This window comes from Cetorhinus maximus, chromosome 12, assembly GCF_964194155.1.
Source record: "Cetorhinus maximus chromosome 12, sCetMax3.hap1.1, whole genome shotgun sequence".
NCBI classification, from domain to species: Eukaryota; Metazoa; Chordata; class Chondrichthyes; order Lamniformes; family Cetorhinidae; genus Cetorhinus; species Cetorhinus maximus.
Window position 1 is genome coordinate 53702453 of NC_135890.1, and position 23517 is coordinate 53725969.

At 45.3% G+C, this 23517-nt stretch overlaps 1 protein-coding gene across 4 annotated transcripts in view; it reads right to left on the minus strand.

Moving 5' to 3' along the window:
• The window catches only part of LOC144687452 (ATP-binding cassette sub-family C member 9-like), a 216029-nt gene that overhangs the window by 188015 nt on the left and 4497 nt on the right, over positions 1-23517 (minus strand). The gene's annotated exons all lie outside the window — the stretch shown is intronic.

The following is a 23517-nucleotide window of genomic DNA, read 5'->3' on the forward strand; positions in this document are numbered from 1 at the left end:
CCTCCCTAATGGAACTGTGGGTGTACCTACACCACATGGACTGGAGTGGTTCAAGAAGGTGGCTCACCACCACCTTCTCAACGGCAATTGGCAATTAGGAATTGGTAATAAATGCTAGCCTAGCCAGTCATGCCCACATCCCATAAATGAATTTTAAAAAACATGTATGAGCTAATAGCTCTTTTCTTTTGGTCCATAATTATTCCTAAGTGCATAGAAAGTTAAGGAAAATAAAGATCCATTCAGCCCATCAAGGTTATAGTTCATGTGGTGTGGGACTGCTGCATCACGGAGATCTCACACTCATTCATTTAGAGTCACATTAGCTCTGGAATGTATGATTACTATTGGTTTACTGCAAATCAAAAAAAGCTTACGGTCTATTAGCTTATTAAATTATTTTGCTACAAAACGTAGACACAAAAATGGCAGTTTAATGAACCTTTAATCTCCCTCTGCCAGATCAGTTGCATTCATTGTGCATGTGAGATGCACATTTTTCTGACCAACGTACACTGCATTAATGTGTTACATTTAGTTTATCACTTGTCTAACCATTCTATAAGTAAGCTCATTCTTTCTGCAAGTCTTCTATTGCATTCCTCTGGGATACAATAACTTCAGAGGATGATTGGCAAAACCGTGTAAACTACATTTTGGGCAGAAGCTTCTAGACCTGCCAGCAGCAGGAAGCTTGGTGAGTGGGGGAGCTTAATTTGGTGTGAAAACAAATATCAGTTTCCCGACGGCGGGATGAACTTTAGGAATGACGTTCTCGGGACTTTAAAGGTGGGTTAAAGGCGGGACGAGCTTCCCCATGAACAACACCGGGAAGCCCTTCTGCACGCATTTGCATGTCATGCATGCTCATTAAAAGACCACCTCGCCGGAATTAAGTTCCCCTTCCAAATTAAGTTCCCCGCCAGTGAGAAATTAGAACGTTCACTTTTACGACTGCATATAAGTGGCATGTACCTGGCGAGGTTGACTTCATCCATGATTAACGGTGAGTTGCCACTGCATTGTTCTCTTTGGGGAGTGTCTGTAAATGCCAGCCTATGCTTGAGACCAAGTGGTGACAGTGCAAGTTGCGTGGAGGATGACCAAGGAATGGAGGGTTAGCGGGGAAGGGTAGAGCAGTGGTCCGGCAAAGGTGGAATGGATAGTGCAGGCTGTCTGGGTGCCTTTTAGATATGATGCCCAGACCTTTGACCCCACAAGGTAAAGGCAGGGACAGCGACTTCCTGCCTGCCCCCACCGCGGGAAATGGAGAGTTCCTCACGGATGCATGTGTAATGAGCTGAACAATGCAAGTTCGCAGGTGGTCAGCCATCTCGCACCCACCCCCCCACCCCCCCCGCCGGCAAGCAGAACTCATTCTCATTTCCACACCCATCAACGAACTTAAACTCTAGATCAGAAGATTCCGACGTTTAATTCCTGACCCTTAATGACTCTGCTCAATATCTTCCCCAGGCTCCAGCATTATGAGTACTTTACTAACGGTTTTCAAACCAGCTTTTTACCCAATCTTTGAGTTTCATTAGATGTCTTTCCTGTGGAACCTAATCAAAATTTTTCAGAAAATCTAAGCAAGCTCTTTCAGGAGTGAGATTCACAATTTAATTTGTCTACTTGACCTTAAAGAAAATCAACGATGTTTGTCTTGCTAGATCTTTCCCTTCTAAATCTAGACTAGTTATTTCTTATTAAGGTTCATTCTTAAGGAATAGCAACACAGCTTTCCATCATTTAGCTGATACTTTTAGTTTTCCACTTCTCCCTAAGATCATGAGGAGATTCTGGAGCTATTTCTTCTTGAATAGAGAAAACCACGTGGAGATTAAAAATACGAAAGGTTTTGATAGATACAATAGAAGAAGACTCGGTGGTAAATGTTCATCACCACCACATGAACTATAATCTGGTGGGTTGCACAGGCATATGGACACCATCCAATTTATATTCCAATGATTTTAATGGAATGGAAGGCACATGGAGTCTTAAATGGATAGATGATTCACTCTGTCATCAGACATATTTGCAGAAGTCAGAGATTAACCAATTTGAAGTTGCTACTAAGAGAGGAAGGTGAGAGGTTAGGAAAAATACCTTGAGTATTGCTGAAAAAAAAGAGACATACCTAAGCTTTCCATCTTGCACTCATCAGGACACTCGCAGAAGCGGTTTGGCAATGCAATTAACGATGCCACTAAACACAATCTCTGATCATGTACTCTCAGAAAGCGAGGAGTTTGTTCTTGAGCATGGTTTCAATTTTGGTGTGCCTTCATCCCAAATCAGGCGGGAAGAGGTATTTGTTGAGTTTGAACACCTCTACTACCAACTATCCCTCCACAAGCCAGTATCCACTGAAGACGCTGAATCCTTGAAAGCGCGCCTAGCTGATCTAGCGCACGCATATTTTGGGATTCCAAATGACCTGTCCGACTTTCATATGCAACATGAATGTCTTAGTGTTGTGAGGCTTAAGACCAACCCAGATATACACATCGGTAAACCTGACAAAGGGACGGGAATAGTCATCCTTAACAAATGTGGCTATATCAACAAAATACACACCATCCTTAATGACAGGTCCAAATTTGTATCCCTTGGAACTGTGCTCAGCATGACCGGACAGCCTTGCTCGAAAGTAAGCTAAAAAACTCTTGCTGGATTTGCGTAAGAGCGATGAGCTACCACGTGATATATATGACAGGGTTCACCCTCATGGTTTGTTACGTCCACGTATGTTTGGGCTGCCCAAGACATACAAAAGTGATGTCCCTTTGCGCTCTATCTTATCTATGACCAATTCTGTACAACATGAATTGGCCAAATAGTTGGGTGAATTGTTACAACCAGTTTTGAGCAAATTTCCCACATACACGGTGAAGGATTCCTTCGCATTTGTGAAGACCTTACAGGACCTGTGTAATAATAGGAACTCTGTGTCCATTGGCTGAATTTTCTAGTTGGCGGAGCGGGAGGGGGTGTGGGCAGGCGCAGACCCGATCGCCACCCGCGATCAGGTCCGTGCCGCCATTTTACGCGAGCGGGCCAATTAAGGCCCGCCCAGCGTGAATCGCAGCTCCCAAGGACAGCGAGAGTGGTCGGGCAGCGGTGGGACTGCAATGGCTGCCAGGTCCAATGGGGACCCAGCGGCCTGTTTTAAAAAGTTGCTGCAACCTTTCCAAGGCTGTGAATCATGGCCAGTGGAAGGGCTTCCCAGAGCGCTGCTGCTGAGCAGGCCAGGCAGGACGGTAGGGCAGGGGGGCACTGTGCCCCTCATTTTTCCGATGATTGCCTTGCTGCCCTCCTTGAGGAGGTGGCAGCACGGTGGGAGGCCCTCGTACCCCAGGACAGGAGGAGGAGGCTCCCCCACATGAACAAACGTGCCTGGGAGGAGGTGGTGGAGGTGTTGAGCTCCCGCGACATGGTGAGGCACACCTGGATCGTGCCGCGAGCGTTTCAATGACCTGTTGCGCTCAGGGAGGGCGAGTACCATGTTGGCATTGGTCACTTAAACCAGCAGGTAGGCTTTCCCCCCTGGTGACTGCACTGAATCATTGACGGCATGTGTCCTTTGCTGGGTGGGCCAGCAGATATTGCCCATGCCGAGGTCACCCTGAGAGGGTGAAGAGATGGGTTCTGCCCCCACAGCAAGTGGTACACTGAGACCCATATTACTGTTTTGAGGGTAACCTGGAGGAGCTGCACCTAGGCGCAGTGCTGGAACTTCAGGACATGTCAAAATCAGGGTGATGACATGCTGGGAGGGGAGCTTCAAGGTGGCATGGCACCGATCGATCTGCTGGCCTCTGCGCTCCACGTGCTTGCGCCTCCTTGCTATGGAAGGTTAGACCGTGTGGGTGGAGGGGTGGGGACAGGCCTAGCATCTTTGTTTGAATGTTCGACAGCAGCGGGGTGGGAAGACACTGGAGCCCTGCAATGTCCCACTCTGGTTGGGCTGGGCCGTCCGTGAAGAGTCCAGGTATAATTAGCACTAATCAATGCTCTTCTCTCCTTTTCAGGAGAAGAATGCAAATTATGCCACCGAGCAGGTGAGGACTGGCGGTGGGCTGGCCCAGTTGACGATTCTCAGTTGCTTCGAGCAGGAGGCCCTAGATCTGGAGAGGCGCCATGCGCCCAGGTCCACCAGTGTCGGTGAGGCTGGGGTGCTGCGGGCAGGTATGTTTGCCCAGCAGTGAGGTCACCATTGTTCTCCCAGCAGCCATAGCACTGCTGAATGTTCAGTGGTTGAAGTTTGCAATATGGCTTGACCATTGGTTATGGAAGGATGAGTGCATTATGATCCGGGGGACAGGGATACACATTGACACTGTCTCCACGTCAACTGATCCAAAGTCCTTGTTCTTCGGCAGGGCCGGGGGGAGGAGCAGCAGAGACCCCCTCTCACACCTGAGGAGCCTGAGGTCTCACCTGCGTCACACCATCTCCGCCAGGCAGACACCAGAGCAGATACTAGCACATCGGTGGGAATTAGAACATCGGCTAGTGTCCTGGGCCACAGCGGTGAGGGCATTTCACAGTCGCTGGAGGAGCTGGCAGAGACAGAGAGTGCCCATGGCACCAGCAGTCGGAGGGCTGCAGGGGACCAGGCACATGCTGAGTCGGTGGCTGATGATGTGCCTCTGGAGTCGTCCGCGACACAGCAAGCGCAGGAAATGCGGCCGGGTGTGCGGGAACATCTGGGGGAGATACATGAGGCTATGCTTGGCTTGGTGTCCGTGGTGGAGGAGTCTACCCGGACTATCGCTGAAGCAGTGAGCCTCATGTCCGAGTGGCATGCGTCCTCCATGGAGAGAGTGGCGACTCTCGTGGAGAGGCTCCTCCAGGAGACCCAGCAGGGCTTCCTGGGGATGCGCTCGGACCAGCAAGCCCTCACATCGGCATTGACCTCAGCTGGTCAGTGCCAGTGTGGCAGATGGTCTGGGCACCAAGTTTCCCATCTCGGTGCCCATCCATCCACGGTGAGCAGGGAGGTTCAAAGTGACCTCACGTAGGCGCAGCAGCTGCCTGTCATCTCAGCGGGCTCCTCTCAGGATGTTCCGGATGAGGGCAGCAGCTCCTCCGCCCCTCTGCCAATGACCGTTGCATCTGTTGAGGCTGCAACGACTGGGGAGATGCCAGCTGTGGAACTGGCAACTCCCTCCCAGGCAGGGCCAGCACAGGCTCCATGGGCCAGAGGATGCCAAGGTCATCGAGGCCAACAGGACAGTAGAATCAGCAGACTGTCTCAGATGCCACTCCCAGCGAGGGATCAGCACCAAGACGTAGCACCCAAAAACGTAAACATAAAGCACCTTAGGCACACCACGGGTTTATCACTGGTGCTTTTGTGTTGGCCCACAATGAGGTCTTTATGAGTTGGTGTGATTTTTAACACCTTTGTCATTTTGTTTCATTAAGTTTCTTTGGTTGCAATATTAAATTCAGACATGTCACCAAGGCTGAGGGTGCCTCTTTTGTTCTGCAGGTGGATGGTTTCCAATAATGTTATGAGTGCTTTGTGGGACATTTAGCTTTATTAACAAGGACCTTAGTTAATGTTCCTTACCAGGCAGATTTTGCATTTAGGTCTCGAATATGGAGCATACAGCCCAGGTTTGTCCTGGAGGTCCACCTGTGTTGTGCTAGCTGAAGGTTCATTAGATTAAAGCCTTCCGGGTGTCCTTGCCTCCCTGGAGTATTCCCGGGTCAGCGTCTACCCCCTCAGCATTTCCCTGTGCGTGCTCATCCTCGGACTCACTGCTGGACTCATCGTGTGCAGCCGCAGCCAATGCGTCTACGTCTTCATCACCCACAGTGTCCCCCCTTTCCAGTGCAAGATTGTGGAGAGCGCAGCATGCAACCACTATCACCTACACACGATCTGGGGGGTACTGGAGTGCACTCCCTGAGTGGTCCAGGCATCGGAAGCGCATCTTGAGAAGACCGATGGCTCTCTCCACCACAGCCATTGTGGAGCCGTGGAGCCTGTGCTGCTGCTCAGGTTCTGATCTTGGATGTAGAGAGGCGTCATGAGCTACCTTCTGAGGGGATAGCCCTTGTCACCCAGCAGCCATCCATCCAGCCGAGCTGGAGCACTGAAGAGCCCCAGCACCTGGGAGTGTCTGAGGATATAGGTGCCGTGGGAGCTGCCTGGGTACCTTGCACAGACTTGTAAAATCTGCATCCTGTGATCACACACTATCTGCACGTTCATGGAGTGGAAGCCCTTCCTGTTGACGAAGGCACTGGGATCACCTGCTGGCGCCTTGATGGCCACATGTGTACAGTCTATTGTACCCTGGACGTGGGGAAGCCAGCAATGGCCGCGAAGCTTCTGGTTCGCTGTGTCTGGCTTGCCTGGATGAAGGTCAATGCGCGCCTGAACAGAGTGTCTGTGACCTACTTGACAGAAGTGTGGGCAGCTGATTGGGAGACACCACAAGGATCACCCACTGAGCCTGGAAGGAGCCAGAGGCATAGAAGTTGAGGGCAGCTGTGACCTTTAGAGCCACTGTCATGGGGTGTCTGCCCATACAATTAGCGGAGATCTCAGGCCCAATCATCTGACAGATATAGTTGACTGTCTCCCTTGAGAGACAGAGCCTCCTTCGGCACTGCACCTCAGTCATATTGAGGTAGCTGCTTCGCTGCCTGTATACCCTAGCAGCAGGATGGTGGCATCTTCTGCGGTCCTTTCCACCTTGGACTACCTGTTGGCCTTGCACCCCTTATGCTTGCACCTGACCTCCCAAAGGTGGCTCCCCTGGAGGCTGCATGTGGACTCCTGGCCCCTTCCCCCTTCTAGCCCTCCCTTCCTCCTCAGAGGAGGTGCATCCAGTGGAGAGTTCAGCTCCCATTCCCAGGCTAAGGGAGGGCTTCCTGAAACATGCAGGTCCAAAAAGATTCTTCACTGCAGAGTGCTGACCTGAAGGTTGTGAGTCCAGTCCATGCAGCTGGTATGCGTTCTGAAGTGTTGCAGATCACACAGACAAGTATCAGAATCTTTGAAACATCAATATTTGACAGAGCACACTCACGACCCCACTGACGCCTCTTATCCTGCCCATGGATGAGGTTTATACAGATGTGTCCTACCCGCCTGCCCGTTGTGCCTGTGCTCCAACCCAAAGGTTGCACGGGCACCTAAAAGCCATGGTCGATTGGCAAATCAAGGGCCTTAAATCGCCCGTTAATTAATGGTGGGTGCGCATCGGACAGCATCGTGCAGCCGCCCAACGAAATATTGCAATGGCACGAGGTGACATCGGGAAACTCGCCCGACGTCACTGCATGTCAGTTTACGCGCTTGGGAAAACTCTGCCCCATGTGTTCATTTGACGTTGCTAGCCTAATCACCAATGTTCCACTTAATTAAGCCATAAATATTTGTGCTGCAGCACTGTATAATGGTGATCTAGACTCGCCACCACTGCATGAATCAGTATTCATTGAACTTACGAATGACACCATATATGCCCAAATAGATGGTGTTGCCATGGGATCCCTTCTAGGCCCAACTCTCGCAAACATCTTTGTTGTTTCCATGAGAAACATGCCTTTGATGGAATGACACCCAATCTCCTATCCCTTGCATATTTCCCATATGTGGATGATATGTTTGCTATATTTAAATCCTCAGCTGCATATAATAATTTTCTTACATGTCTTAATGGGCTCCATTCTGCGCTCAAATTCACCTTTGAAATGGAGCAGTCAAGTGAACTCCCCTTCCTTGACGTACTAGTTGAGAAATCTGCCAGGGGATTCTCTACCACGGTCTACCACAAACCTCCCTTCACTGGTCAATATATGCTTTGGGATTCTTACAGTTCCACAGGCTATAAGATTGGTCTTATCAGCAACCTTATAAACAGGGCCCTAACCATTTGCTTACCATGCAAGCTTGATGCTGAAATAGGGCACATCAAAGGCATCCTGCAGGAAAATGGCCAACCTGATCAGATCATTGCGCGCTGGATATCACACAAACTCATGAACGTGCCTAAGGCCATCACGTTCGGCCCTGAGAAGTGCCCAGTCTACTTTTGATTACCCTGGAAGGGTAAGGTACCTCAAAAATTTGAGCAACAGGTGAAGCTAGTAGTTTCACGCTGTTACTAATGGTATTCACCACTAACAGGATGCCACCATCAAGTCAAAAAGACATTCTGCTTATCACACAAATGAGCAATGTGGTATACGAATGTCAGTGTCAATGTGATGCTAGGTATATAGGCCGTACATCCCAAAGACTAGCAGATCATTTCAAACAGCGTGTACCAGCCGCTGTTCACAATGGGCAAGGTACAGACTGTACCCAACCAGCCAATGCTTGGAAAACTCAAAACACAGTGTCCAACATTAGATGTGATTCCGCAATTGGACAACATTTGCTAAATAATTCTCAGTGCGCCAAGAATTACACTGACAACCAATTTAAGATTGTCAGTCAGGGTCGCAGTGTGGTGCATTTGCGTGTACTGGAAGCTACATATATTAATACACAGGGCCCTGTTCTTTGCAGACAGAAAGAACATGTACATACATTGCGCCTGTTTCAGTTAAACAAAATAAGTGACAGCCATTCACTGACTCACTCCTCAGGGCAATGCCTTGACCAATCAAGGTCAAACTGCCTGTTTAAATTTCAAACAATGCTTGGCATGCATTCTCCATGACAATGCCACTTGCCAACCAATCAATGCTCTCTTCACATGCAGTATAAATTGCTGTTTTCCCCTTATATTGGTATCCTTGCGAGTATCCTGAGTGCAAGACGAAAAGCTTAGACATGTCCCTTTCTTCAGCAACACTTAAGTTCCGTACTACCAAACAATTATTTAGAAATACCTTTATGAGGAAGGTTGTTGGAACATGGAATGTTTTGTGCAGAGTTTATTGAGGCAGAGTGTACTTCACCTTTCAGGGGGTAATCAGATTTTGAAGCAGAGGAAGATACACACCAATGGGGAGTGACGGGGCTGTGAGATTAGTCTTAGTTTGGCCTGGCAAAGTGTGAACTCAGGCACAATGGGCCAAATGGCCACTTTCAGTGCTGTAAACTTCTACAACCTTATGATTCATACAAGGTACTGAACAGTGTAGATAAAGTAAATATGGAAAATTACTTTAAAGTAATTTGTGCAAGTAGGACAAGGGGACACAGTTTAAAACTAGTAAAAGGCAAATTTACACCTGTCACCAGGATGTTCTTCTTCACAATGAGGTGGAACCCCAGCCTAAGTTGTAGAATAATTACCATTATTTTACTAAATATTGTCATTATACTAATGGGCCTACAGGTACCTGGAGCCTGTAAAACCTTCACAAAGCCCAGTAATTACATTGTGGCTACTGCTGTGGCATGTCACCTTCAAAGGCTGAGGGTACAGTCCAGCCCTCATTCCTTTGATATTTGTCTTTTAAAAACCAAATATTTTTCTCATCCTTTACTGGTATTGGTACTGGTATACATCAACTATGGCTCAGTTGGTAACACTCACCCCTCTGACTCAGAAGATTGTGGATTCAAGTCTCACTCCAGAATTTGAATGTAAAAATTTAGGTTACACTGTTTGAGGTGGGGCATTTTGGATGAGATGTCAAAGTGTGACCCCCATATATACAGAGATAAGCATGAAAGATCCCATGACAATCTTTTGAAGGATAGTTAACCCCGGTGTCCTGGACAATATTCATCCCTGAACCAACATCACAAAAACAGATTATCATCACAGTGTTGTTTGTGGGATCATGCTGTGTATAAATTGTGTTTCCTATGCTTTATAAAAGCTACTGTGAAGTGTTTTGGGATGCTCTGTGGTCATGAAATGTAAATCTGTCTTTTACACTGATTGCCATCTATCTCCATTGGAATGCTTAACACGATGGAATTAAGTTGATTACAATAGAATGCAACATATTTTTATAACATCAATTTAGACTAACCTCATGGTCACTTCATTTATTGCCCTTCAATTGAGTGGCTTGCTAGGCCATTTCAGATGGCAGTTAAGAGTCAACCACATGGCTGTGGGTCTGAAGTTTGTAAGCCGAACCAGGTAAAGGTGGCAGATTTCCTTCCATAAGGAGTATTAGTACAACAGTTGATAAGTGTTGATATGGTCACCATTACTGTGACTAGCTTTATATTCCAGGTTTTTTAATTAAATTTAAATTCTACCAGCTGCCATTTGGATCCATGCCCCCAGAGCATTTGCCCAGGTCTCTGGATTATTAGTCCAGTGATATTACCACCACACCACCATCTCTCCAATCTGTTAGGTGTGGAATTGCTTAGCATGCTCCTTCCACTGTTCAGTACAACGATTTCCTGTGTTGTAGCTTCATTAGTTTGGCACTTCATTCCCAGGTACATCTGATGCTGCTCCTAGCATGCTCTTCACTCTTTATTGAGCCAGGGTGACCCCCAGGCTTGACGGTCATGGCAGAGTGAGGGGTGCAAAGTCTTAGATTGTGGTGGAATACAATTGTGCTGCTGCTGAAGGCCCACATGGATGCCCAATTTTGAGCTACTACATCTGTTGTTAATCCATCCCATTTTGCACACTAGTTGTGCCATGCAACGTGATGGAGGACATCTGCACTGTGAAGCTGGGACTTTGTTCCCCACAAGGATTGTGGAATGGTCACTCATACCAATACTGCCATGGACAGACCTACCTGGTACAGGTAGCTTGGTGAGGATGAGGTCAATTCAGTATTTGCCTTGTGTTGGTTCTCTCACCAATTGCTACAAGTCCAGCCTGGCAGCTAATAAAATACAAAAGCTGGATCTCCACCTACTATAGACAGTAAATAATACAGTCTAAGGGGAAGCAACATCAAAGCTTGATTTATTAACATATTAGTCACTGATCATTTCAGTGTCCTAAAAAAATACTGCTGTTGATATATTTAACACATTTTCCAAATCTGTTCTATGGTAAAATAATTCATAGCAACATCAAATATGATAGTTATTCATTTATTAAACAGCCACATCCTTAACATTAATATTAATAACACCTCCTCATACTACATGGCAAAATAACAGTTGGGCTTTCTTTTACAGTGCAATGGTGATGTATTTTAAATGAACATGCTCAGGCTGTAAAATAATGATTCATTGTATGGATGTATTAAAGCTGTCAGCAAATATAATTTTTGGAGCAGGTGTAATCTTTTTGAGATCTCCATAATATTTCTGTTCAAGATCTAGGGACAATTATTAATACAGCAATTCAAAAGAACCTAACCAAGAAAAGACATAAAGTCTTCTCTGGGGAAACATTAAGGGCTAGAGGATCTAACTGCTTGTTTTAGAGGTTTACATAGTTTTCTTGTACCTATCTGCCTCCCGTTGACAATCTCAAGCCTCTTTTATTCTTAAACAATATTATTTTTTCCAGTCTTTCATCTTTAGTTATTAGTATCAAGAACTCACAGGCTGCTATGTGTCTTATATCTTGAATTTGATAGAGTAACATTCAGGATTTTCATCATGAGCCTCTTTAGTGTGATTGTGTGATAGTTCTTTATATCTCAGATATAACTTCAGACCTGGATAGGTCAGGTGATGAAGAACTTCTTATCCCCTCATGCTTTTAAAGGGGTTAAACGTTTACAGTTCTAATACATTTAGGGAAATCTACCATATTCTTAGTGGATTAAGCTGCGAATAGCTCAAAACTCATTATCATCATCAAGAACCATGTGGTTAAACTTTACCAAAGTTTCTATTTGGAACATAACTGAAGTTGAAAGCAAGAAAAAAAAGTGTCCTGTGTCCCAACAAATCAACTATTTCTAAACATTTCTAAACTGTGCAATTGCCTTAATGTGGGCTCTACGTAACTAACTTAATCTCCTAAAGGGGAGTTCTGCTTAATTCCACACCTTCTTCCCAACTATTGGAGCTGTTTTGAAATAACACAAGCTCTTCCAACCTTTCAATTATTTTTCAGTATGCTTACTTCTAAACTATTTGCATCTTTCAGCATTTCTAAATTTCTGGATTTTGTCCCCTTTTAACCCTCTTTCGCCAACCAAACAGGTTCAAATTGCTGAACAGAGAAGCATGCTGCTGAAGCTTGTCATGGTGCACTCATCAGGACAAATGTAAGAATGCCAAATTTCAAATGATTACAACAATTTATGCTACAGGTGCTGATAGTTGGCAAGTCGACACTAATTGAAGAAATCAACAGGGAACTATAGGCTCCCTAAGCTCCCAGGTAATTCAGAAAAGGTGCAAGGCTTGATCATATTCCTTTTGTTTACAGAGAGACAGTGAGCATAACTGATAGGCTAATTATCTTAAATTGGTTGTTAGTGTAGCTATTAGTGCATTCAGGATTTTTTAAAAATTCATTCATGGACGTGGGCGTCACTGGCTAGGCCAGCATTTATTGCCCATCCCTACCCCTTACTGCCCTTGTTCAGGGGGCATTTATGAGTCAACCACATTGCTGTGGGTCTGGAGTCACGTGTAGGCCAAACCAGGTAAGGACAGCAGATTTCCTTCCTAAAGGGCATTAGTGAATCAGATGGGTTTTTACAACAACTGACAATGGTTTCATGGTCATCATTAGACCTTTTTTTAAATTCCAGGTTTTTATTGAATTCAAATTCCACCATCTGCCATGTTCGAACCTGTTGATTCGAACCCGTGTCCCCAGAGCGTTACCCTGGGACTCTGGATTATTAGTCTAGCAACAATACCACTATGCCATTGCCTCCCCAGCAAGTGCTGCCTAATTGCAGAATCACATCCAACAGTAAATGTTTTGTTTCGGGTTTTCTCTATTCTGCCTATTATGAACAATAGAAGGAATGTGCTGTTTGATTTGATCAGCCAATTGCTGGTATGTATGGTCTATGTATCTGTCATTGCACCAGCGCTGAAATTCATACAGAACGTTGTTCAGGTGTATGGTAGGCAGAGCATCTTTTTGGACTGATGGCAGTATCCTATTAGTGGAAAATACCACTCACATAGTCACTGCACAGGAGCAGCAGAAATAAAAGAATCCAAGGTGCTTCACAGGAGGGTCTAAATTTGACACTGAGCCACATAGGGAGATATTAGGGTAGATGATCAAAGAGGTAAATTTTAAGGAGCACCGTAAGAGGAGGAGAGAGAGAGCTGGAGAGGTTTAGGAAGGGCATTATAGAGCTTAGGGCCTTAGCAACTAAAGACAAAGCCTTCTGTTAGGTGCTAGAGGTCACGGGTTTGGAAGGTGCTGTCAAAAGAGCCTCAAGTGAGTTGCTGCTGTGCATCTTACATATGATACACACTACTAGCACTGTGGGGGAGTGAACGTTTAAGAAGGTCGAGGTGTAATATATTGCAAGATCTAAGCGTTTTGTGTCCTCTCTGATGCCCTCTCTGTTGGGGAGGTATAAATAAAGTTAGTTCAATAATAGCTGCCTGCACCTGAGCATGTGCTAGTCTTACTAGTGCAAGACACAACAGAATGATGGTGATAAAGATAGGGTAGAATTCTTTTTACAGTTCCTTTGAGAACTTAAGGACTGAAGAACATTGTGACACACTTTTTGAAACTCCTAAAGTTGATTTTGAGGAAGCTTAAGTGACTTGAAAGATTGCTCCATGTGTACACAGTGAGTTAACATGGTACATAATTGAAAATATGGCACTGTAGGCAGACTTGGGGACAATGGGAGAATTCAACTCTAACAAAAAGGATTGCTTGAATCAACAAAGGTTTCACATTTGGCTAAAAGTGAATAAAATAGGAGATGAGGATAAAGTAAATGTTTTCCTAACCATTATGGGGTGAGATGCTTTTGAGGTGGTGCCTAACCAATGTTGCCTGTGAGACCCCCGTGGACTATTCTGACATTAATGAGATTCTGTACTCATAATGTCACGACTAAAAATAAGATTGCACTGAGAGTTATATTCCGTCAAAGGAAGCAGCATACAAGTGAGACTGTTGCAGATTACATACTCGAAGTAAAGAAACTCTCCTGTCACCGTGGCTATGGCGCTAACGTAAAGATGGATCTTAGAGACAGGTTCGTAGGAGGCCTAAAGAACAATAAAATCAAGGCCAAACTTTTCAGCAAAGGCAATAAGCCGATATAGAAAGAGGCCTGTGATGAGGCCACTTCCATTGAAATTACAGAAAGAGATGGTTGCAAATTACAAGGGACTTCTTTTCCCGAGCCAGCACGGAGGTCCATCGGGTTTCAGTGAGATTCAGGCCACGGCAGCCAGTCTCAGAGTTGCCATGCTAGCCAGCAACAACTTGAATGCCCACGTTCCTAGTCAAAGTGCTATGCCTGTGGGAAAGTCAGTCATATCTAGACAACATGCAAGTGTAGAGGAAACAGTAATGCTCCAGGTCATAGTAAAACTCCAGGTCACAGTCATGCATCAGGTCAAGATTGCGGTAGATCTAAAGTTGATTCAGGAATCTGGAAATCCTCGAATGCACATATGATAAATGTGGAAACAGAAGATGATGTTACTGAGCAGGAAGATCAAGAGTTGTATTCAGCCAGAGAACAAGAAAAACAGCACATGGAAGATGAGGGTAATAGAGCTGAAGATATAATTCCAGCGCCTGCAGAATAAATGGAAGTCGAAGTTTCACAACTTACTTTCATCGTTGATGCTGCTGCAACAGTGTCTGTTATCTCAGAAGAGTACAAGAAGTTCCTAAGTCACATTCCCTCATGCAAAACTGATGTAAAACTAAGTAGTTATTCCAAGAACAGTATTCCAGTGTTAGGTGAAGTTAGTGTTAGAGTGGAATATGATAACGCGCGAGAGGAGCCGGGAGCTGAAAGAGAGCACGAGAGGAGCCGGGAGCTGAAAGAGAGCGCGAGAGGAGCCGGGAGCTGAAAGAGAGCGCGAGAGGTGCCGGGAGCTGAAAGAGAGCGCGAGAGGAGCCGGGAGCTGAAAGAGAGCGCGAGAGGAGCCGGGAGCTGAAAGAGAGCGCGAGAGGAGCGGGGAGCTGAAAGAGAGCGCGAGAGGAGCCGGGAGCTGAAAGAGAGCGCGAGAGGAGCCGGGAGCTGAAAGAGAGCGCGAGAGGAGCCGGGAGCTGAAAGAGAGCGCGAGAGGAGCCGGGAGCTGAAAGAGAGCGCGAGAGGAGCCGGGAGCTGAAAGAGAGCGCGAGAGGAGCCGGGAGCTGAAAGAGAGCGCGAGAGGAGCCGGGAGCTGAAAGAGAGCGCGAGAGGAGCCGGGAGCTGAAAGAGAGCGCGAGAGGAGCCGGGAGCTGAAAAAGAGCGCGAGTGGAGCCGGGAGTTTAAGAAAAGCACACAGAGAGCAGGCCTGCATGAGAAGGACAGTGGTGGCGGGAGATAAAAACCAGTGGCAGAGAGCCCCTTCAACCTGATTCCATCTGTCAGAGCCAAAGTGTAACGTCACAGGAAAACAGGCAGGTGATTGGTGGGTACCTCTTTCGTGTCCCTTTTGATTGGCCAAGTGGTTTAAATCAGGAGACATTTTTACAGCTGAAGAGTACAGTTAAGAGATTCACTTTTCAAATATTTAACATCCAAATTAATTAATTAAATAGAATAGAGATGGCTGGGCAGACAATGTGTTGCAGCTGTAGAATATGGGTGCTGGTGGACACCGGTGCGATCCACAGTGACCACATCTGCAGCAAGTGTTGGCTGCTCAAGGAACTTCGGCTCAGAGTTCATGAGCTGGAGTCCGAGCTGCGGACCCTGTGACACATCCGGGAGGGGGAGAGTTACCTGGGCACTGTGTTTCAGGAGGTAGTCACACCCCTTAGATTAATTACATCAAATTTGGTCCGTGGTCAGGGACAGGAGGGTGTTACTGCGAGTGAAGCAGGTATGGGGATCCAGAATTTAGCTTTGGAGGAGCCTCAGCCAGTGTCCTTGTTCAATAGGTATGAGGTTCTTGCTCCTGGTGTGGATGTGGCTGCAGGGAGGATAAGCAAACTGTCCACAGCACCGTGGTACAGAGTGCCATTCAAGTGGGGAGGATAAAAGGGAAAAGTAGTAGTAATAGGGGATAGCATAGTTAGGGGAATAGATACTGTTCTCTGCAGCAAAGACAGAGAGTCCCGAAGGCTGTGTTGCCTACCTGGTGCCAAGGTTAAGGACATCTCTTCTGGGCTGGAGAGGAACTTGGAGTGGGAGGGGAAGAATCCAGTTGGCGTGGTCCATGTAGGCACCAACGACATAGGTAGAACTAGGAAAGAGGTTCTGCTGAGGGACTACGAGCAGCTCGGGGCTAAATTAAAAAGCAGAACCACAAAGGTAATAATCTCCAGATTACTACCCGAGCCGCCTGAAAATTGGCGTAAGGTAAATAAGGTTAGAGAGGTGCGTGCATGGCTCAGAGATTGGTGTGGGAGAAATGGGTTCTGATTCATGGGGCACTGGCACCAGCGCTGGTGAAGGAGAGAGCTGTTCCATTGGGATGGGCTTCATTTGAACCATGCTGGGACCAGTGTCCTGGTGAATCGTATACCTAGGGTTGTAGATAGGACTTTAAAATAACTAGTGGGGTGGGGAGTGTGGGGAGCGGGGTTCAATTGAAGGGAAGTTTAAAAAATCAAAAAGAAACGAGAGAGCAGAGGTGCAGGGTAGTGAAGAGGTGAACAATAATCAAAGTGTGACAGGAAGGGGCAGAAAATATAAGCAGAAGAGTGCAGCAGAAATTAGAAACAGAATGAGTAATAATGGTAAAAAGTCAAAGCTTAAGGCTCTTTATCTGAATGCACGCAGCATTTGTAACAAGATAGATGAATTGAGGGCAGAAATAAAAATAAATGACTATGACTTGTTAGCTATTACAGAGATGTGGTTGCAGGGTTACCAAACTGGGAATAGGCAAGGGTATTCGACGTTCTGGAAAAAAAATTGGCAAAAATGAAAAGGAGGTGGGGTAGCTTTGTTAATAAAGGACGGTATCAGCGCAGTGGTAAGGAGTGATATAGGTGCAATAGATCACGATGTGGAATCAGTTTGGGTGGAAATAAGGAATAGCAAGGGGAAGAAGTCACGGGTGGGAGTTGTCTATAGGCCCCTGAAGAGTTGCCTCACTGTAGGACAAAGTATGAATCGGGAAATAATGGACGCATGTAAGGAGGGCGTTACAATTGTCATGGGTGATTTTATGATTTTAATCTGCATAATGACTGGACAAATCAGGTTGGCAGGGGTAACATGGAAGACAAATTTGTTTACTGTATCAGGGATTGTTTCTTAGAGCAATACATTGCAGAACCTACCCAGGAACAGGCTATTTTAGATCTAGAAATGTGTAATCGTGTAGGATTAATAAGAGATATCATAGTTAAGGATCCTCAAGGGGTAGCGATCACAACAAGAATTTCAAATTCAGTTTGAGGGCGAGCAACGCGGGTTTCAGACCAATATCCCCAACTTAAATAAGGGCAGTTACAGAGATAAAAAGAAAGAATTGTCTAAAGCGGTCTAGGAAAATAGACAAAGGGATGAGCAGTGGCAGACATTTAAGCAGATATTTCATAACGTTCAGCAAAAATTTATCCCGGTCAAAAAGACCGATGAGAAGGATGAACCTCCCGTGATTAACAAAGGTGGTTAAGGAGAGTATCCAATCAAAAACTAAGGCAAACAAAGCGGCGAAAACTAGTGGTAGGCCAGAGGATTGGGAATTTTTTTAGGCACCAGCAGCGGATGACTAAAAAGTTAATAAAGAGGGAGAAAATTGATTATGAAAGTAAATTGGCAAGAAATATAAAAACAAACAGTTAGAGCTTCTATGGGTATATAAAATGAGAATGGCTAAAGTGAGCATGGGACCCTTGGATAAGCGACTGGAGAATTGATAATGGAGAACAGGGAAATGGCAGATAATTTAAACCAATATTTTGCATCGGTCTTCACGGTGGAGGACACTATAAACATCCCAAAGATATCAGATAAGCAAGGAGCTAAAGGGAGGAAAGATCTTGTAACAGTCTCTATCACGAGGAACAAAGTATTTGACAAACTAATGGGACTAAAGGCAGACAAGTCGCCAGGATCTGATGGCCTGCATCCAAGGGAAAGGAAGTGGCTGCAGAGATAGTGGAGGCATTGGTCAAAATATTCCAAAACTCTCTGGATTCCAGGAAGGTCCCAGAGGACTGGAAAACCACTAATGTGATGCCCCTGTTTAAGAAGGGAGGGAGACAAAAAGCAGGAAACTATAGGCCAGTCAGCCTAACATCTGTCATTGGGAAAATACTAGAGTCCATTATTAAGGAAGAAATAGCAGGACATTCAGAAAAGCTTAACGCAATCAAACAGAGTCAACATGGTTTTATGAAAGGGAAATCATGTTTGGCAAATTTGCTAGAGTCCATTGAGGATATAACAAGCAGAGGTGATAAAGGAAAACCTGTGGATGTAGTGTATTTGGATTTCCAGAAGGCATTCGATAAGGTGCCACATAAAAGCTTATTGCACAGGATAGGAGCTCATGGTATTGGAGGTAATGTATTAGCATGGATTGAGGATTGGTTAACACACAGAAGACAGAGAGTCAGGATTAATGGGTCTTTTTCAGGTTGGAAAGACGTAACTAGTGGGCTGCCACAAGGATCATTCCAAGGGGCTCAATTATTTACTAACTATATTAATGACTTGGAGGAGGGGGCAGAGTGTAATGTATCCAAATTTGCTGACGATACAAAAATAGGTGGGAGGGCATGTTGTGATGAGGACCTTAGGAATCTAAGGGGATATAGACAGGTTGAGTGAGTGGGCGAAAACTTGGCAGATGGAGTTTAAGGTAGGAAAGTGTGAGGTCATGCACTTTGGTAGGAAGAATCAAAAGGCATTATTATTTAAATGGAGAGAGACTCCAAAAAAGTGCAGCACAGAGGGATCTGGGCATTCTTCCGCATGAAACACAAGTTAGCATGCAGGTGCAGCAAGTAATTAAGAAGGCAAATGGAATTTCGGCCAGTATTGCTAGGGGGTTGGAGTTTAAAAATAGGGAAGTGTTGTTACAACTGTACATAGTATTGGTGAGGCTGCACCTGCAGCACTGTGTACAGTTTTGGTTCCTGTATTTAAGAAAGGATATACTGGCAGTGGAGGCAGTTCAAAAGAGATTCACTAGGCTGATTCCTGGGATGAAGGGGTTGACTTATCAAGAATGGCTAAACAGGTTAGGCCTTTATTCATTAGAGTTTAGAAGAATGAGGGGTGATCTTATTGAAACGTACAAGATTCTGAGGGGGCTTGACAGGATAGATGTTGAGAAAATGTTTCCACTAGTGGGGAAATCTTGAACTAGGGGACATAGTTACAGAATAAGGGGACACTCATTTAAAACTGAGATGTGAGGGAATTTCTTCTCTCAGAGGGTAGTGAATGTCTGGAATTCTCTACTCCAGAGAGTTGTGGAGGCTAGATCACTGAAATTATTTAAAGAGGAGATAGATAGCTTTTTGAAATATCAGGAAGTTGAGGGCTATGAGGAGCTGGCACAAAAGAGGATTTGAGGCCTGGGGCAGATCAGCCATGATTTTATTGAATGGTGGGCCAGGCTTGAGGGGCCGAATGGCCTACTCCTGCTCCTATTTCTTATGTTCTTATGTTCTATTGGTAATGGTGGGAGGGAACAAAGTCTCCCTGATTGGAAGAAATTGGCTTAAGAAGATACAGTTAAACTGGGCTGAGTTATTTACAATAGGAATCAACAAGAATATGTCTGACATTAAGGAAGTACTAAGAGAGCAAAGAAGACTAAATTGTAAAATCAGCCACTGCTACAGTATTAAATATTGTAAATTAGCAGATCAGGCAAATGCAGATGTTCTTTCAAGATTCCCTGTGAAGACTGACTCATTTTTATCCACAAGTTACCTGTGAATTACTTTACATACACAAATGAAATGCCAGAATCTGCCAGAGAAATTAATGAATAAACTTGCAAAGATGTGCTGCTCAGTAAAGTGCTCAATGAATGGCTGGTCTAAACAATGTGATGATGAGAAATTACAGGAGTATTTCACACACTGATTATCTGAGTGTGGATCAAGGCTGTCTCCTGTGGGGTTTAAGATTCATTATTCCACCAAGGTTTAGAGAGAGATTGCTGGTGGAACTTCATCAAGAACACACAGGGATAGTCTGAATGAAAACAGTTGCAAGAAGTTATTTTTGGTACCCAAAGGTAAATAGAGATATTGAAGAGTTGATGAAAAGTTGTGAACTGTGTCTCAGAATGAGACATGATCCACCCAAGGTTCCTTTCATTTCATGGTCAAACACAAGAAAACCATGGGAATGAGTACAGGATGATTTCTACGTTGAAGGGAAAGAGTATTTTGTTTTATTTGATAGCTATAGCAAGTGGATAAATATTGACTCTATGCCCGATACCACAAGTGCCAAAACTATTGAGATTTCAAGAAATTGTTTTGAAATTTATGGTTTGCCAGAAGTGTTGGTGTCAGGCAATGGTCCACAGTTTATGTCAGAAGAGTTTGAAATATTTCTGAGTAAGAATGGAGTCAAACATACTCTAATACCACCATATCACCCAGCATTTAGATGGTGCTGAAGAAAGAAGTGGAGGGGTACAGATTGTGAAGAGGTCTTTTGCAGAAGTATTTGCTCGGTGACTAGTCTGTAGTTACTAGGTTTATCCTTGCAACTTTTTTTAAACAAGGGAGTAACATTTGCAGTTCTCCAGTCTTCTGGCCCCACCTCTGTATCTGAGGAGGATTGGAAGGTTATGACCACTGCCTCCTCAATTTCCGCCCTTATTTCCCTCAGTATCCTCGGATGCATCTGATCCAGTCCTGATGACCTTTAAAGTACAGCCTTTCGGTAACTCCTCTATTGATTTTTACCCCCTCCAGTGTTTCAACTACCTCCTCCTTTGCTATGACTTTGGCAGCATCCTCTTCCTTGGTAAAGAGAGTTTCGAAGTAATCATTTAGTACCTTAGCCATGCTCTCAGGTTCTATGCATAAATCTCCATTTTGGTCCCTAATTGGCACCACTCCTCCTTTTACTAATTATATGCCTATGTGAGACTCTTGGATTCCATTTTCTGTTTGCTGCCAGTCTCTTCTCATACTCTCTCTCTCTTTGCTGCTTTTATTCAATTTCTCACTTCCGCTCTAAACTTTCTACATTCAGCATGATTCTCACTTGTATTATCGATCAGACAGCTGTCATATGCATCTTTTTTCTGCTCCATCTTACTCTCCATCTCTAGTGTCATCCAGGGGGTTCTGGCTTTGTCTGTTAGCTTTCCCCCTTGTGAGAATGTACCTGATGAACTTCTGCTCTTTAAAGGCAGCCTATTGTTCCCAGCCCTTGATCTGCTCTTATAGCCACAGTATTATGTACTGGTCCATTTAATCAATGACCTTCCCTCCATCATAAGGTCAGAAGTGGGGATGTTCACTGATGATTGTTCAGTCCTATTCGTTACTCCTCAGATTACCACCAATGAATCACCCATTTGGGGGTTACTTCATTGAATGTCAAGAGGACATAGTTAAATTGTCTCTGGTTGGAGATGGTCATTGTCTGGCACTTGTATGGTACAGATATTACTTGCCACTTATCAGCCCAAGCCTGAATGTCGTCCAGGTCTTGCTGCATGCAGGCGCAAACTGCTTCAGTATCTGAGGAGTAACGAATAGGACTGAACAATCATCAGCGAACATCCCCACTTCTGACCTTATGATGGAGGGAAGGTCATTGATGAAGCAGCTGAAGATGTTTGGATGTAGGATTCTGCCCTGTGGAATTCCCGCCGCCATATCCTAGGATATGATTGGCCTCCAACAAACACAACCATCTTCCTTTGTGCTAAGTATGATTTCAGCCAGTGGAGCTTTTTCAGCCGATTCCAATTGACTTCAATTTTGCTAGGGCTCCTTGACGCCACACTTGGTCAAATACAGCCTTGATGTTACAGCGGTCATTCTCACCTCACCTCTGACAAGCAGATATTTTGTTCATGTTTGGGCTAAGGCTGTACTGAGGTCAGGAGCCAAGTGGTCCTAGTAGAACTCAAACTTACCATCAGTAAGTGCTGCTTGATAGCACTGGTATGGATAGGGTAAATAGTGAGAAACTGTTCCCACTCCAGAGAACGCCAAGGACTAGAGGACACAGATTCATAACAATTGGCAAAAGAAGTAAATGTGATGTGAGGAAAAATTTTTTTCACCCAGAGGATGGTTGGAGTCTGGAACAAACTTTCTGAGAGGGTGGTGGAGGCCTCGATCGAGGTATTCAAAAGGGAATTGGATTGCTACCTGAAAAGAGAGAATGTGCAAAGTTACGGGAATAAGGCAGGGAAGAGGGAATGCTCTTTCAGAGAGCCAGCGCAGACTCCATAGGCCGAATGGCTTCCTTCTGCGCTTAAATATACTGTGATACAAATCTTCAGTGCTATTGCTGGAATGTTGTCAGCGCCCATAGCCTTTGCTGTATCCAATGCTTTCAGCCGTTTCTTGGAGTGAATCGAGTTGGTTGAAGAATGGCAGCTGTGATGCTGGGCACCTCAGGAGGTGGCGAAGATGGATCATCCATTGGGCACTTCTGGCTGAAGATGGTTGCAAACATTTCAACCTTGTTTTCACACTGAAGTATTGGGCTCCCTCATCATTTAGGATGGGATGGTCGTGCAGCCTCCTGTTCTTGTTAGTTTTTTTATTGTCCACCATTATTCATGGCTGGATATGGCAGGACTGTGGACTTTTGATCTGATCCATTGGTTATGGGATCGCTGATCTCTGTCTGTATCATGATGCTTCCACTGTTTAGCATGTTTTAATTCTTGTGTTGTAGCTTCACCAAGTTGGTATCTCATTTTTAGGAATGGCTGGTCCTGCTCCTGACATGCTCTCCTGCACTCCTCATTGAACCAAAGTTGGTCCCTTGGCTTGCTGGTAATGGTAGAGTGAAGAATATACTCAGCTACGATTACAGATTGTGTTCGAATCGCTGCACCATATGGAGTGCAGAGAAGGTGGCTCACTACCACCTCCTCAAGGAAAAATTGGGGATGGGCAATACTGGCCTTGCTAAGAGCACCCAAGTTCCATGAACAAATAAAGAATTTGCTGCTGCTGTTTGCCCAAAGGACCTCATAGGTTTTCCAGCTTTGAGCTGTTAGAAATAATCTGAATCTATCCCATTTGACACATTCGTAGTACCACACAGCGTGATGGAGGGTATCCTCAGTGGGACTTCAGCTCCACAAGGACTGCGTATTGATCACTCCTACTAATACTGTCATGAACAGTGCATCTGCAACAGTTAGACTGGTGAGGACAAGGTCAAGTAGGTTTTTCCTTGGTGTTGCTTTTCCACCTGCTGCAAGCCAAGTCTGGCAGGTATGTCCTCCAGGACTGGGCCAGCTCAGTCAGTTGTGGTGCTACCAAGTCACTCTGGGACATTGAAGTCCCCCAACCAGATTACATTCTGTATCCTTGCCACCATCAGTGGCTCTTCCAAGTTGTGTTCAATGTGGAAGAGTAC